The 16,534-nt window shown below is 43.6% G+C and overlaps 1 protein-coding gene across 5 annotated transcripts in view; it reads left to right on the top strand.

Moving 5' to 3' along the window:
* Positions 1 to 16,534, top strand: part of PLXNA2 (plexin A2) — a 322,079-nt gene that overhangs the window by 184,156 nt on the left and 121,389 nt on the right. The window lies entirely within an intron of this gene.

Raw genomic sequence — 16,534 nt, 5'->3', positions numbered from 1 at the left:
TAGGTCCATTGAGTCCCGTGGGGCCTGAGGTCTATGTAGACCTGATGCTGGTCTATGAGGGACCTGGAAGCACGGAGCGGACAGGGGGCAGTCGGGCCCTCGCTCATCGCCTGTCGGGGTGAAGTCTCCTGCCTGGAAGATCCGCTGAAGGGAGCAGTACGTGTTGCTGTGTGCACTGTGACAGACAACAGTGTGAAGTTGTATATGACATGCTGGACTGTATGTAGACTGGATGCGCTGCTATGCTGGAATAAACGCTGGAGGAACAAGCATTTGGACTTTACCTGGTGTTTGTGGACATCATTGTGGTGCTGCCACCCCTGGGCAGGGGAAAGTAAGCAGCAGATCCCGGACAAGTAACCCCACCTTGCCACACCCGATATTGCAGCATTTTTTTTAACTCAAATGTCAATGGAACTTTCTAATGATAAAAACGCATCGCACAAAAATCGTAAAACATAAACCTGCTATTTTTGTGATGCATTTTTAACATTAGAGAATCCCATTGACATTTGAGCAAAAAATGCAGCGATATCGCGGAAAAAAAATTGCAAGAAAAACACAAGTGTGCAAGAGCCCTAATGTTGAGATCCATGCGTACACCAAGATAGAGCCGGCCATAGACACAAAATATTCATCTGAAGAACATTAGCAGATCCGAAACTAAATTTGGTGAGACTCACAGACTGTCTGATATTTGTGGTGGTCATAAGATTAGCAGCCGGTGATACGGAAATAAGATGGGAGGTAAATATCTCATGTTTGTGGACAACTGTAAGGTGGTCAGACCTTCATCTAATGTGCACAGGGCTAGTCCGAGATCACCACAAATTGGGACAAACTCATGTAATGGTTTAAGCTAAAAAAAACAAACACTATATACCTGTTGAATCCCCCACCACTCATGTGCTGTCGTCCATTACTTCCCTAGCTGGTTTGCTTACTGGGCTGCAACAATGATGACATGTCACCAACATGTGATTACTGTAGCCAATCACTGGTCTCCATAATATAAGTGTCAGTAGTAAATAGAAATGATGTACACTCTTTGTCAAAGAAAAAAATCCATCACCCAGGAGTTGTTAGAGAGATGAAACTTTCTCTGTGTGATTATAATGTTCATATAAGTAAGTGATTACAATATCAGAGCAAAAGGATCATTTATCGTGGAGACCTGACCCCTTGATGGGAGGCTCTAGTACCTTATTGTACTGCCTCTAGCTTAGATGCAAGATGTGATACAGGCAGACATGGAGGCTCTAGTATCCTGTTGTACCGCCTCTAGCTTGGATACAAGATGTAATACTGGCAGGCATGGAGGCTCTAATGCCCTGTTGTACCGCCTTAAGCTTGGATACAAGATGTGATACTGGCAGGTTTGGAGGCTCTAGTACCTTGTTGTACCACCTCTAGCTTGGATACAAGATGTGATACAGGTGGGCATGGAGGCTCTAGTACCCTGTTGGGCTGTCTCTAGCTTGGATGCAAGATGAGATATGGGTGCGTGTGGAGGCATATCGCTTCCTCATGATATTCTACCGCATGTCGGTCCAGATTTTCTGTAACTGAGCCTCTAGATCATGCAAATTTGCAGGCTACCAAAGTTGGCATCTCAGTTGACCCCATACATGTTCTATTGGTGATAAATGTGACAGAAGTGTGGCAATGTTGTGGATGCTTGTGCGTGCAGCCCATCATTATCTTGCTGCCTCTTATAAGCCGCCATGAAAGGAACACGTGGCTTCAGGATGTCCTTAACATTTTCTTAAACTGTCTTTGTCCCTCATATCACTGCTAGGGGTGACTGACTGTCATATGCAATGACTCCCCCCAGACCACTACACTAACAGGGGGCAGTGTGCTGCTCCACAGCAAAGACAGGATTGAGGCGCTCACCCCGAGGTCTCCAGACACAATGACAGCAGTCAGTGCCCAAACTAAACCTGGATTTATCGCTAAAGACCACCAGGTTCCACTGTGTATCAGTCCACGACACCACTGTAAATGGAGGTGATGGTGGGTAGGTGTCAAAGGCAGTACATGTAATGGCCACCGTAAGACCAAATATTCTTCAGCCAAATGCCTTGAAATGATTCCGACAGACACGAGGGATATAACAATGGTGCCACCCATCTCCGGATGGTGGACAACGAAACCGTTGGAGCTACTCGTGCTTGTTAGAAGATCCTCTCTACAGGTGGTCACCTTGTGTGCCTTCACACATCCACTAGTCCCATCCTAACAGTCTGGTCAGAACGGGGGACAAGTCATCGATACGACCATCCAGCTTCTCACATCCCAATAATGTACCCCACTGAGACTCTGGTAACGGGGTGAAATCTCTTCTCTGCGTCTTAGAGGCGTTTAGTGGTCAACAAGCTCTACACAAGCTGAAGAAGAGGCCACTACACACAAGGAGCCTCTGAGAGCCTTTTGTAGGCCAAGGGGGAACCACTTTTAGTGGCAGGTGACAAGACCGTTCATCTAATCACCACAACTCTCACCATTTGTAGATCTGCCTGAGATGGAACTGTGAGTTTTGCAACAGAACAACTTCTTCTAGGGGCTAAGTATTTTTTTTGACAAAAGAGTATATTAATAGACAACCCCCCTATTTAAGTCCCCTCTTCTGAATACTCCTCAGTTTTCCTCTGTGCCAACTCTGATACCTCATTTGGCAGTTCTTTGGGTTTTCCAGCTCACAGTTCACTATTAAACAAGAGGTGTGGTTTCGGCAGAAGGATTTTGTGCCTGTTTAGTCCTTCCTCACATTCAGAGCTGGCTGCCTTTTGAAAAAGTGACAAGTCAAATGTCAAAACACACAGCCAGACCCCCGCTCTTCCCTCCTGAATATTTATCAGCAGCCTCCACTGCCAAGCGTAGGAACATCCAAGTCTCTTACCTCAAACAGCTGGAGCACTTTGCTTTGTGAGTGCACAGCTGCTCCATAGAAATGAGCCATCAATACCTTGGAAGCTCAGAGGCCTATCATCCGCTTATACATATTTATTGTCTCTGCGGGATGCTGAGTTGGATAGCAGCACCTTATACAGTTCAAACACTGATAGGTAAATTTGCAAGGACAAATGGAACTCACATTGTGAAACTCTGAGACTGTGTGTATGACACTCAGATGTATGCAAATTACAGGCCATATTTATCCAGGCAAAGTGATTGCTCCATAGTTATCAATGAAGAAATATGCTATGCTGCACATCCAAATCACAGAAAAATGCTATGGCTTACCGCCTCTTACTTCACAGCTCAGTCATGTGTTCGCCAGTACAATTATTTAGCTTGGAATACTTTCCTTAGTCTCGAATCTGCTTAAAGGGAATCTGTCACCAGGTTCATACTGCCCAAACCACGAGCAGCATGAACCCGGAACAAGGATGCCTGATGCCCCCGCGGGTGTTTCATGCCGCATTTCAGAATAAACACACTTTGAAGTTTGACTTGAGAATGGAGCTCTGAGTCACAGAGGCCGGCTGCGCCAGCATCTGCCCGCCTGCAGCATGTAGACTGACAGCTCTCCCCATACACAAGAGGGACGAGGGCTGGAAGTTCACATGGTTCGGGTGGGAAGAAGCCAGTGAGGTCTGCCTCCATGACTCGGGGCTCCGTTCTCAAGTCAACTGCAAAGTATGTTTATTCTGAAATGCAACATGGACAAGTCCTTTTTTATTTTTTTCATGCAATGATACATCTAACCTAAGGCTGTCTGTCCACGGGCGATGATCACGCTCTGTGAAGCTTTCCATAGCGTTTCTATGGAAAGCGCAGCCCTGGCGTCCACGATCGGAGAATCATAGCGATTCTCCGCTCGCGGGATTTAAATTGCGGCATGCTGCGATTGCCGCGATACTATCTATCAGTTAGGCTCACCTCGGAAACCTGTCAGCGCTCCCCCCTACTCCCCCACTAGCGATATTCCGCCTCGGCCGTGGACAGGGGGCCTAAGAGTGGGGATCAATGTAGCAATGGCAAGGGATGAGCCTGTCATGGTTTAAAATAAAGGCAGCAGACACTAAAAACCACATATTCTTTGTCGTAGTCACCTGGTTATACGATTTTGTAAACTAAACATATAAATATAACCGCATCCTATTAAAATATACTCCAGGGGTAGTGTGGGCTGCAAGATATACAGCGCAGCACGCAGCCAGTACGCAATGACATTCAGTACTGGCTGCATGCCTCCCATCGCCATGTTCTATCTTGGCGTGTTTGCATGCGTAATATGTGCCGAGATAAAACATGCTACGATTTCTTGAATGTGTGATGTACACACTTCATGTGAGCAGCAACATGGCCGCCTATGGGATGGATATATATATATATCTCTTGCACGTAATACTCTATGACCATATGCTGGTGTAAGACTGCCCTTCATGTTATGTTAACCTGCAGAATATATACCTTTTACATTTTGTTACAATGACATCATAGCGCTGATAGCCGCTGTGTGCCAGCACTGGAAAGGCAGTCGTAGAGTGACACAGTGGGTACTATTAGGGACCTTTCACACGGGACAGAATTAGTCCGCGTGGACATTTCCGCATCACAATGTTATCCTATGGGGCTTGAATTCTGCACCTATTAAAATTGGTTCATAGTTTACTTCAAAACTGCAAGATTAAATTTTGCACTGTAAAGGCTTTCTATTGTGAAATTAAGGACGTCTTGCCAAATTGTTGTTGTGGATTCCTAACATATCGGAGATGGAATTCTTTAGTTAAAGTCTGCAGAAAAAGATGCAAGAAATTCTGCAAGATGTTTCGCAGAAGGCATTCCGCAGTTAAACCCCCCCACACCTGCGCCGCGTCCTGCGGACAATTCCGTCCCGTGTGAAAGGTCCCTTATAAAGCCGATGATGACGTGGACGGTGTACCAAGCGATTGTGTTTGCTTTATGTCACGTCAGGGTATTCTCAGGCCCGATGACGGGTGACAGCGGGAGAGGTATAAGGTGTCAGCTGTGGAACGTATGAATATGAATTGGTCCTGTATTAGTGTACGCCATTGAGGAGAAGTACATTTATTGAAGCCTGTTATTTCCTGAGGCCATTAAATATGGCTGCTATTGTGAGCGTCTTTCTAATTGAGACCTAGCGCAGCACATTTCAGAATTCTCAAGAGTTCATTTCCACGTTATATAAAAAGGAAACAGATGCTATATTTTCTCCTCCAACATGAAGAGCTGTCAGCGCGGAGATGCGGGCAGCCGAGGCGGGTGGGCAGGAGAGCGGGTGAGTCTACACAAAGACTCCTAATGCAGGGAAATGGAGTGTGACCGGCAGCCCCTTCTATAGGTCCCTGTTATACAGCCGGGGTTAATCAGAGGGATCAACTCCAACCAGCTTGTAAAACAAACAGCCCATGAACCGGCCTTCTTGTGTTACTATCCGATATTGATCAGGTCTTACTGGGAAGACCCAAAGTCTACGGAGAAGCAAGGCAGAGAGCAGAAGGAATCCTATATACTATTATACATAACAGATATATGGCGACATTGGGTCATGTATATTTATACATTACAGTCCATGGAAACATATGGGAAATGATGGCTCTATGTTTCTATACATTTAACATATATACAGTTGCTGTTGCCAAATGCGTTAGGCCAGCTTTACACGTAGTTGTGCGCGCCTTGATGCAATGTATTTGTGCGCTGAACGCGGCTTTTTTGCACGCATATCGGCGTGCCTTACTGTACTTTTTCTGTCTGCAATACATGTTCCTTTGGAATTGGTAAACAAACGCACCGATTGAAATGGCTTGAAAGTTCCAAATGTGTTCTTTTTCCACCAGAATTATGCAGTTTTTCACGCATCACTTTGCATTTTGCGCACCCCTCCATTGACTTCTATGGGGATCTTTTGATGGGCAAATACACAGAAAAATAGAGCATGTTCTATTTTTTTTTTACCGAAATGCACGTGAAAAATACACAAACGTGAACGTACCCATTGAGATCAGTGGGTTCTGTTCTCTGCGCATTGCCCACACAAATACCCCTTAAAGGGAAAAAAGTGTTCAGCTGCAAAACTTTATTAAGAGAAAAGAGTTTACAGTGAACAGTGTAAAGAAGCACACACAGGTATAGAAACGTATGACTGTCCTTGTGAGGGCTCCCGCACACTTGCGTCTTTTTAACGCGAATGTCAATGGGACATTCTAATGTTAAAAACGCATCGCACGTTGGTGCTTTGTGATTTTTTTGGGATGCGTTTTTAATGTTAGAAAGTCCCATTGACATTTGCGATAATAAAAAAAACACAGCATTAAAAACCCCAAATGTGTGGGAGCCCTTGTTTGTATACGTTTTTACATCTATGTTTAAGGGTTCGTTCACATCAGCATTAGGAAGTTCAAACATACCCGCTAGCCGAGTTGTTCCGTCTTATGACAGAACCAAATGGACCCCCCACTGACTATAATGGGGTCCGTTTGATTTCCGGCGAGCAGTCTTGACATTTTGCTGGGATTTACAGGATGAAAAAACACAGCTTGCTGTAGCGGAAATCCGAGATGCAAGTTGCTGATGGATCCTCCAATGCTGCTGTGAACGAAAACTAGCATATAGGTTAACCCTTTCCAATCCAATTTGTATCCTGGTTTTCCTAGGGGGCTTACTCTTTTTCTGCCGTTATACCACGGCGCTATATGCTGGCTAAAGCCAGTACTGCATGAGGTGACACGTTGGATAGGCTCCGACAGCAGAGAGGCTGGCAGTATACAGTAAGAGAACCCTGACGGATGTCTTCAAACATCAGAGCTGTACAGCCTTAAATCATAATGTCTTCGCAGGTCAGACAGTGGATTGGAAAGGGTTAAATGTACATGAGAATCATATGTGAATCGTGGCTTCTTGCAGACAACAAACCCTACAAATAAGCTATCGTTGACAACCGAGAGAATATATAAGAATGGGAGCAGTTCCATCAGTCCAAACCATCTTAAGGCCCTATTCACATGGACAGAATTTGCTGCCACGGAATTTGGCATCAAAATCTGCTAACTGCCAATTTTGATGCAGAATTACAGGCTTATTCAAGCCATTTTCATTCCACATTGAAATCCACACAGGAGTGTGCAGAATTTACTGTGACTTGTAGCTCGGAATGCAGAGAATTCCATCTGTCCATAGGGAAAACTAAGAGTCCAGCCTATGCTCACCCTTCCCGGGTCCCCGCAGCTCCTGCTTTTAGAAGGTGATCCGTCATCATATTCAGGTCTAACATTAATCCAGCAGTGAAACGCTTATTGGATCCAGAATGAGTCTGACGGGATGTTTGGGCGCCTTATAGGTGTTTTCAGATAATATCAAAACCGCATCCTGGTGAACCACATGACGTTTTTTGAATTCGGTTGCAGTAAAAGAACGCAAATGCACCGAAAACCACAACAAATGCTTGCTGTTTTCACAATGCGTTTTTTTGTGTGGCTTTACCTCCTGAATAGACCCTTACACACTAATATCGAATCAGTTGTCTTGCACAGCAGTATATGGTCAACCGTATGACGGGGAGATTTGTCCTATGTTATCGCAGAAACTGACACAATGATGTCATGAAAATGTGATTATAATGTGTGTGAAATATAGAAGTGACATATTAAATCTAGATATATGGTATATTTACTATTTCCCTTATATGTAACCTGTTAGTATTACTTGACACTTCTGTACGATCAGATTATGTACTGTAGGTGACAGGCACCAAATGTCTGAGATGGTCCTGCAGTAACTAAATTGATGGCAGCGTTGAATCTTTCTCTCCTACTCTTCTCCTCGCCAACATGTCTGCGCACATCACGTGTGTCCCTGCTGCTCCACCATTATACTATACTTATATGTTATCGGCCTCTCTGGTTTACATTGCTCGCTCCACGCTTTATAAGGAAATAAAATCTAAGCTGCCCAAGAAATACATTAGCTGGAAGCGATGAGATGGAGTTGCGCCGAGTGTGCAGAGTTTCATTAGCTGAGGAAGGTTTGTACGTCGCTGCTCTTCCGCTCGCTCACCCTGGAGCCTTTTCAATTTACACTTCCCCTCCAGTCAGTAACAGGATTCAGCGACACCTTCTATCGCTCACCGTCCTATCCGCCAACCGCGGGGTGCTGCATACACATCTCTCACTGAGCCGGGGAACAGTCACATCTTCTCCACCTGCCTTCTGCGATTAATGGATCTCTTCCCTTGTTTACCACATGTGGACAGAAGTCCCTCTGCCGCCTGCTACATTGTGACCATTATATTCCCAGACCTCCAGTGGAACTACGTTTCCTATAAAACTTGATCTTCAAGTAATTAATCCCAAATAACAAAAATTCCCTGTTGTTTTGGCCATTTTACCATTTGATAGGGTGCCCATGAACCACACCATTTAGTTGTGCTAATCGTTACTATCTGAAATACTGTTTACACGCCTTGGACACAAGTATAGCGTGTGAACTACCACATCACATCTTATTCCAAATCCATGGGCATTAGGGGAGTTCTGGGGGATTAAAAAAAGGAAAAAGGTTTAAATGAAGAGAAATTGAATACCCACCTACCCCAGCAGCTCCGTGTCCAGCACTGAAGACCTGGTGCCCACCTAACAGAACCGGGAAAAAGCGGCGGACGATCATGTGCCATTTGTTGTTCATGTGCCCGTTCAGCCACTCACAGGCTTCAGCGGTGATTCTTCCATGGCCACCGAAGTCTGTGAGTGACTGAGCGGACACATGAACAACGAATGGCACATGACCGTCCGCCGCTTCTTCCGTGTTCCATGTGGCGGACACCTGGTCTGCAGCGGTGGACAGTCAGCCGCTGGGATAGGTGAGTATTGATTTTTTTCCTTGTTTTAATTTTTTTTAAGGTCCCTCAAAACCCCTTTAATATAGAATTGGTCACATTTTTGGTGGGTGGAAGGGGGGGGGGAGGACTTTTATATAGAGCAGTCAAGAGATCTACACAACTCTGCTAACCTTGATTGGTCGTTCTGGACAAGAGCAGGGAACAACTCAGATCACAAAAGCTAGTTTCGATAAACTTTACACTGCACACAAGCTTGGCATTCGGAAAACTTCGATTCTTCCATCAGACCACTAAATAGGAAAGTAATTCATGAATTCCGAAAACTTGTCTTCCAGAAGACAATGGAGCTTGTTTACTATTGGAAATTCAGCAGTTTTCTGGTGTACATTTCACCAGAAAGCTGTCAAACATGCTTTTACACATTTGCTATGTGTGTTAGACTTTTTTGGACACTTTTTTTTGTTGTGCTCGACAAAGGGGCGTTCCTTTGTTAAAAAAAAACAAAAACTGTGGCCTTAATTGCACAAAACTGTGGCGAATTGCACCAACGTTTTAGTGCAATTTTCGATATAAATGAAGCCAAATAAAAGTTGGTTTAAGCTTAAACTAGACAGTCTTAAAATGTGACAGATTTATCATTCCACAGCTACTGTGATAAATATGGCGCATTCTAAGACTTGCCCATTCTAAGTTTGTACTGTCTAGTTTTTTAAGTCTCTTACACAGAACAATTATTCAAAAAATCGTTCAAACAAGCGAAAATAAAAGCTAGTCATTCAGTGTATACAGCGAATATATAAGACTGAACGATTCCTTGTGAACGATATCTGTATGTCACATGTTATATCATTTGGTGTAAACGGACCCTTAGACAGTATTAGTAAGTAAGCCCCTTGTGTTACAATACTCTCGCCACTGTGTAGCATTTAACATGGTGGTCTTAAGCTTGTGGGTGCCTGTAGGACCAAAGCAACCCAATCTATAAAGCAGAGAGTTCTTGTGCCCATGTTGCTTCCAGATACTGATTGAGACTTAGTGAAGAGTAATTTAATGAGGACAGGTAAGTTTTACAAGTGATCTTTTACAATACTAGTCCTAATTGACTGATGCTAGTGATAGGGGGAGCATTTATATGGCCTACAGTGGAGAGTGCTGTAATAGAGGACTGGTGACTGGAAACAAAGCACTACAGTATATGACAGCGCCATACTGAGATCTTAGTACAGTCCATACTACTATCAGAACTCACTAATTAGAGGGGTGTATATCCAGGGTATATAGTGATAACTACATAGAAGTAAGTTTGTGTGCTCCTTTATTAATCTTTAGGGCGGTTGTCCCACAGTGGACATCTGTCACCTATCCACAGTGATAAGCGTCTGATCGCCGGGAGCTCTACTGCTGGAACCCCCTCCAATCACTAAAAACCGGGTCCATGAGGCTTTTCTTCCTTCTTGCTCTGGTTGTTTGATTGCAATGGCAGTCATCATGCGCCCTTTGGCACCCCATTCAGTGTTTATGGAGCCGACGCTAACAGTGATGGCTGTATTGGGCTTTTTAACTATTTCCAATATATTGGCGTAGCTTTCATAGATCCTCTGCTTAGGTTAGACACAATGTACATGCTTGTTTTACCTTTATCAAAAATAAAGCATTCTAGCCCATTAAAGGGGTTTTCCAGACTATTTCTGTTGATGACTTATCTCCAAGATAGGTCATCAATAGTTGATCAGCTGGGGTCTGCCACTCTGGACCCTCGTCAATCAGCTGTTCAGGCGCCTGCTGTCGACATCAAAACACAGTGTGCAGAGCAGTAGCAGATGGCTCCGACCACTGTGTAGTGCCCAGAGGCGGTAATTACAGCTGTCACTGATTGTAATGGGAACTATGCCTGCAATTACCAGCACTGGCCACTACACAGTGATCTGAGCTATCCAGAGGCGTAACTTGAAGCTGCTGGGCCCCAATGCAAAACCTGTAACAGGGCCCCCAACTATAATTCTTTATTCATAGTACTGGGCTCTCTATATGGAGAAGAGAGGAATTATGGGCCCCTTAAGGCTTCTGCGCCCGGGTGCAACCACATCCCCTATAGTTACGCCAGTGGAGCTATCTGGCTCTTCTGCTGGCAGCGGGCACCTGAATAGCTGATCAGCTGGGGTCCGGAGTGACCTAAGGCTGGTGAGGAATAGAAATAGCCTGGAAAAAGTACAGCAGTAGTGTTCAGTATTACAGCACTACAGTACACTTCAAGTAATTTTTCGGCTTAGAGGAGTTGTAACACAATTACAAATTATTCCCTGTTCACAGGATAGGTAATAATTCACTGATCGGTCGGGGTCTTACCGCTGAGACCCCAGCTGATCTCAAGAACAGAACCCCTTGGTCCCCCTCTGCCTGACATTACAGGGGAGCATTGGCTGAACACGTGGTCAGTGCTCCATTCATTTCTATCGGACTGATGGAGATGGCTGAACAGATGCTGCTTGAATATCTCCACAGTGCCATTAAGAGCGCATTGAGTACTAGTGCACTTGCGTGACCAGTGCTTCAATCGGTCTCCACCTCACTGCGGGGCGTGCAGTAACCCCACAATTAGGACAACGGGGGACATGGAATCCTGTAATTCTGCTGCAGCCCCTTTAAGCATGAAGATGATATTGTAATTTGAAAATCTCCTTCCATAGCCAAAATAATTATTTCAGTCTTCTCTAATGGTTCTACACGAGTTGGATATTTTTATGGTATTTATGCTTTTTTTTTAAATGGGAAAAGATACAGGTGTCTTAGAATTTACTGGTTCTGCTGTGCGTGACACATGGAGTGATATATTGACACTTCTAGAACAAGGATATACTTGCTTGGCATCTAAATGTCATATTTTGCAGTAATTGTATTTAGAGAGCATGACAGTTTTGATGAAATGACAAATATGAACCATGCCTGTAAAACCTGCATCTCTCCGTTTCTCCAGTGTTTGGAGCCACGAGAGGAAAATACAAATAGGTGCCTTTAGTGGAATAGGTTTGGACAATCAAGGGTGTTTACTGACGTTCAGACTATTAAATACTGCTGTACCAGCAGATGACGTTTCTGCTGCTGGTACATGATGAATAACATTGTATCCAGTCCTTATGACATGTTTCTGACTGGTTTTCCCTAATGCAGAACATATCTCCAATTGTCAGTTATGTACCTCCTTGTGACTCACTACCCCTCTCTCCCTTGTTCTCCCTGCTCACCTTAAATCTCCATTGACTTCTGTGGGCAGCATGAGTCATCATCCTCTGCTAATTTCTGTGTTCCGTCTTATCTCTGTTGTTTAGAGATGGACTTCATTTGACAAAAAACAGTTTACAGCAAATGAGCAGGAAGACCTCGTAGCGACCAGAACATTTGCAGAGATTTTAAAGCATGAAAAGATCATTTTAGATTTTCACTTTTGCTAGTTAGCACACTGGCCATCACATATTGGCAAGTTGTTCCAAAGTGAAGTGACCATTTAAAGCAGTGCTTCCCAAACTCCAGTCCTTGGGGACCACCAACAGGACATGTTTTCAGAATATCCTATGGTAGGAACACCTGTGGCAATGTCTGAGGCACCGACAATAATTACATCACCTGTGCAACACTGAGGAGATCCTGAAGACATGACCTGTGGGGCTCCCTGAGGACTGGAGTTTGGGAAACACTGATTTAAAGGGAATGTATCACCTATATTGTTATTGCTAATTAAAACCAAATAGTGAAACATTTTACATTTTTGGAACCCGTTTTTATTTTTTGATTGTAGATTTTTTCTATTCTATAGTTGATACATGGCTATGGGGGTGGTCATCTTGTCTATAATGACTATGGGGGTGGCCATCTTGTCTATAATGACTATGGGGGTGGCCATCTTGTCTATAATGACTATGGGGGTGGCCATCTTGTCTATAATGACTACGGGGGTGGCCATCTTGTCTATAATAACTACGGGGGTGGCCATCTTGTCTATAATGACTACGGGGGTGGCCATCTTGTCTATAATGACTACGGGGGTGGCCATCTTGTCTATAATGACTACGGGGGTGGCCATCTTGTCTATAATGACTACGGGGGTGGCCATCTTGTCTATAATGACTACGGGGGTGGCCATCTTGTCTATAATGACTGTAAAGGCAGACATTTTGTCTATAATGACTATGGGGTGGCCATCTTGTCTCAGCTACATTTTAACAGCATTTAGGGATATGCTTTATAGCAGGCACCTGGGTTATAGACACAAGGTGTTGGAGGGGACCTATTGTCTTCTAGTGTTCTAGGCATGTTCTGTGATCTGTACAGTGATGTCCCATTTAGATGGAATGAATGTCAGGCAGACGATGCCTACACTCATCCCCACATACACTCGCTCTCGTGCTGTTGCACGGGGGCTAGTAGAGATGGCTCGCTTACAGAGTGGCCAGCAGGGTGGCAGGGAGGCTGCAGGAGATTTCTCTCCTCACTCTCCCCCGACCCTCTCTATTGACTTAACATAGAGGCTGCTATTTACATTGAGCGATCAGCAATCTGCTCATTGTCCATCGCTTATTCTGCATAAACGATTGACGATGAGCTGATTGCTCAGTGTAAATAGCAGCCGTTCAGTACTGAACGGCTGCTATGTTAAGTGAATGGAGAGGGGCGGGGGAGCACGAGGAGAGAAATCTCCTGCAGCCGCCCCACTGTGAGCTAACGATACTAGCTGCCATGCAGCAGCACGAGAGTGAGTATGTGTGGGGACGAGTGTCAGTTGTGAGAACTGCAGGATTTTAATATTTCTGTAATAAACATTTTAAATTAGGATTTTTTTTATTTTTAAGCATTTTTTAAAAATATAGATTGCTCGTGACATACAGAATTAAAAAAATCACAGAAAATTCTTAAAAATATATTTCTGATGACACATTCCCTTTAAAGAGTAGGCAAATAATCACTATAGCTATAGTGCTAGTAGTAAGCAGTCAGAAATATAATCTGTGATAAATAGAAACGTGGTTCCAATTCCAACCAATGGAAATCTATTCCATTTATTGCAAAATTTAAGAAAACTGCTTAAGGGTGCATTCAGACGACCGTATATCGGCTGGGTTTTTACGCCCAGCCGATATACGGCATCTCTCTCTGCAGGGGGAGGAGGCTGGAAGAGCCAGGAGCAGTGCTCTGAGCTCCACCCCTCTGCACTATTTGCAATGAGAGGAGGCGGGACGGAGGTGGGGCTAAGTTCTGGGAATTAGCTCTGCCCCCGTCCCACCTCTCCTCATTGAAAATAGTGCAGCGGGGTGGAGAGGAGGCAGAGAGGGGATGGGAGCTCAGAGCACTGCTCCCGGCTCTTCCAGCCTCCTCCCCCTGCAGAGAGAGACGCCGTATATCGGCTGGGCGTGAAAAACCCTGCCGATGTATGGTCGTGTGAATGCACCCTAAAAATGACTCATGTTGTGATTATTTCGACAACATTCCTGTGAAATGTCATTTTCTATAAGCGACATTGGATCTGTTCAAAGAAAATCTAGAATTCCATGTATTTGGTTTAAGTATCTTTTTAACCAGACACTCTAGACATGGCGGACACTTCCATAATGTTCAGCCGCTACAAGGCATGTTTGTACACCGGTTCTTGATGTTTCTGTTATTAACCATTTTGAAATGTGCCAATATAGCTGTGAAGAGTGTGAAAAGGTGTCCATGTCGCTATAACTAGTCTTGTTGTAGAAGGGCAAGTTTTTCTGTAGACTGCGGATTAATTGAGCCAGTAACTTAGGGTGCTCAGTCCTTGGGTACACGACAAGAGATCATCAAGAAGACACATGGAGATCAGATAATGTACTAAAAAAAAAGACAGACACAGAGTGCTCCTTTAAAGGCCTCAGCTTTATAAATGACTGTCATCTCCAGCAGCGAGAGATTTGCATTGCGTCCATTTTTCACAGCTAAGAAGTTTGGTGCTTCTTATCTGTCTTTTTTCCCCTCTGGCCTTGCACTTGGAAATATAAAGATTAGATGCTTTTAAAGAGATTCATTCTTCACGCCTTTGGTCAAGATGCATAATTGGATTTGTGAACCAAAAGCATTGGCCGGTTCCCTAGTGCCTGTTATGGATCAGTCCATTCCGCGCACCGAAGACAGTGGCATATTTAATAGGCTATGTTAGACCTAAGAAATAATACTTTATAGGTTTCTTTTTAGAAATGTAGTTTCAATATTTTGCTGCTTCAAAGTTTTTCTGCATACGCTTTGGAAAAATTACAGAAACTTTTTTAAAGCTTTTTGTAAGGTAAATATAATAGTTAAGTGGGTACTATTAAGCATATTTATGTAGAAAGGAATTTTCTGTGCCTACATTTATTTTTCAAGTTGACATTGCCTTCTTTTAGAGTTAGTCATTTTTCTTGCAGCTTTACAGTACACTTGTGGGATTTATTGGGCATCATGGCCATCCATTGGTGGTGCCGGGCTCAGGTGGATAGAGTTGACCTGCCCTTCCTGGCATGCGTCCCCCCAGTTATTGCAATTACATTTCATACTCTAAAAATATATTTCTAGGTCATTTGGCTTCCTATTAAATTTGGTCTAGCATGCGGGTGATTACAATGTGCGTAGAGCACCGCCGAATCTTTCCATTACAGAGACAACATTGTAAAAGTCATAAATATTGTTTAACCACATAATCTATTCTATGAAAATGTTGGAAGCACATTGTAACTTTCTATTAAAATAAAACAAGGATAAGCTCTTACTTTTATTAGAATCTCAATAATTCGACTATATGATCACACCTATGAAAATCCTGGGATCCATTAGTCCAACATGGAAGGTTTTCATTATCTTAATTGTTTTCCACTACAAAAACGACTTATATAGCTCATTGCCATAATAAAAGTGCGGTTGTTTATGATTCTGGTGACACCAACTCGTCTTGTAGTTCTCTGTACTCAATCAGGGATACAATGTAATTGCTTTAAAGCATAACATCCCTCTCTAAGCAGAGCATTACCAGGTATTATTTGTCTAACATGCATGTTTTTGATCATTTTTAATCCTTTGTATTCCTTTTCTTTGCAAACTTAGTGGTCAGCTTCTTTCTGGTCCCATGCCCTCAGGATATGTTCACATGGCTTCGTTGTCAGATCCGCATTGGATTTTTCGAATGTGGATCTGACACTCTACGGCAGAAATCCGAGGCAGATCTGCATCCAGTCAATGGGGCAAACCAATTCACAACTGCCTGACGCAGTTTCTTACATGTTAATTTTTTGGGGTTTTTTTCTTGATGCAAATTTCAAAATCTGCATATGAAAAAATGTTGATGGCATTCAACTGAATGCTAAAATGGCCAGGATTTATGACCCTCCCTCCGATCACAGATATCAGAGGTAAGAAGGATTGGGCATGTTGGTTTTTAATATTTGCAATCCTTTCTTCTCGTAGGGATAAACTATTCACCTCTATCCTATTGAAAATGGTGGAGTCAGGAGGAATAGCTGTCAGCCGAACGAATATTCGGTTGTCTGCCAATGTAAGTGTATTGGGAGCTTTGGTTTAGTTTCCTACTGCCCATACATTCTGTAGTGCTATATACAGCACACTGAGCCAATCAGATGTGGCCCTTCTTCTACAAACTCATTTCCCCCTTAAATGCAAAAAGAAAGAGAGGCCTACTTTATAAAAGTGTTTCTTAGTAGCTGGATTGTGTTATTAAAGGGCCAC

Source organism: Eleutherodactylus coqui, chromosome 4 (assembly GCF_035609145.1).
Source record: "Eleutherodactylus coqui strain aEleCoq1 chromosome 4, aEleCoq1.hap1, whole genome shotgun sequence".
Lineage (NCBI taxonomy): Eukaryota > Metazoa > Chordata > Amphibia > Anura > Eleutherodactylidae > Eleutherodactylus > Eleutherodactylus coqui.
The sequence above is the reverse complement of the archived record's forward strand: the minus strand, read 5'-3'. Positions and strand labels throughout refer to the sequence as shown.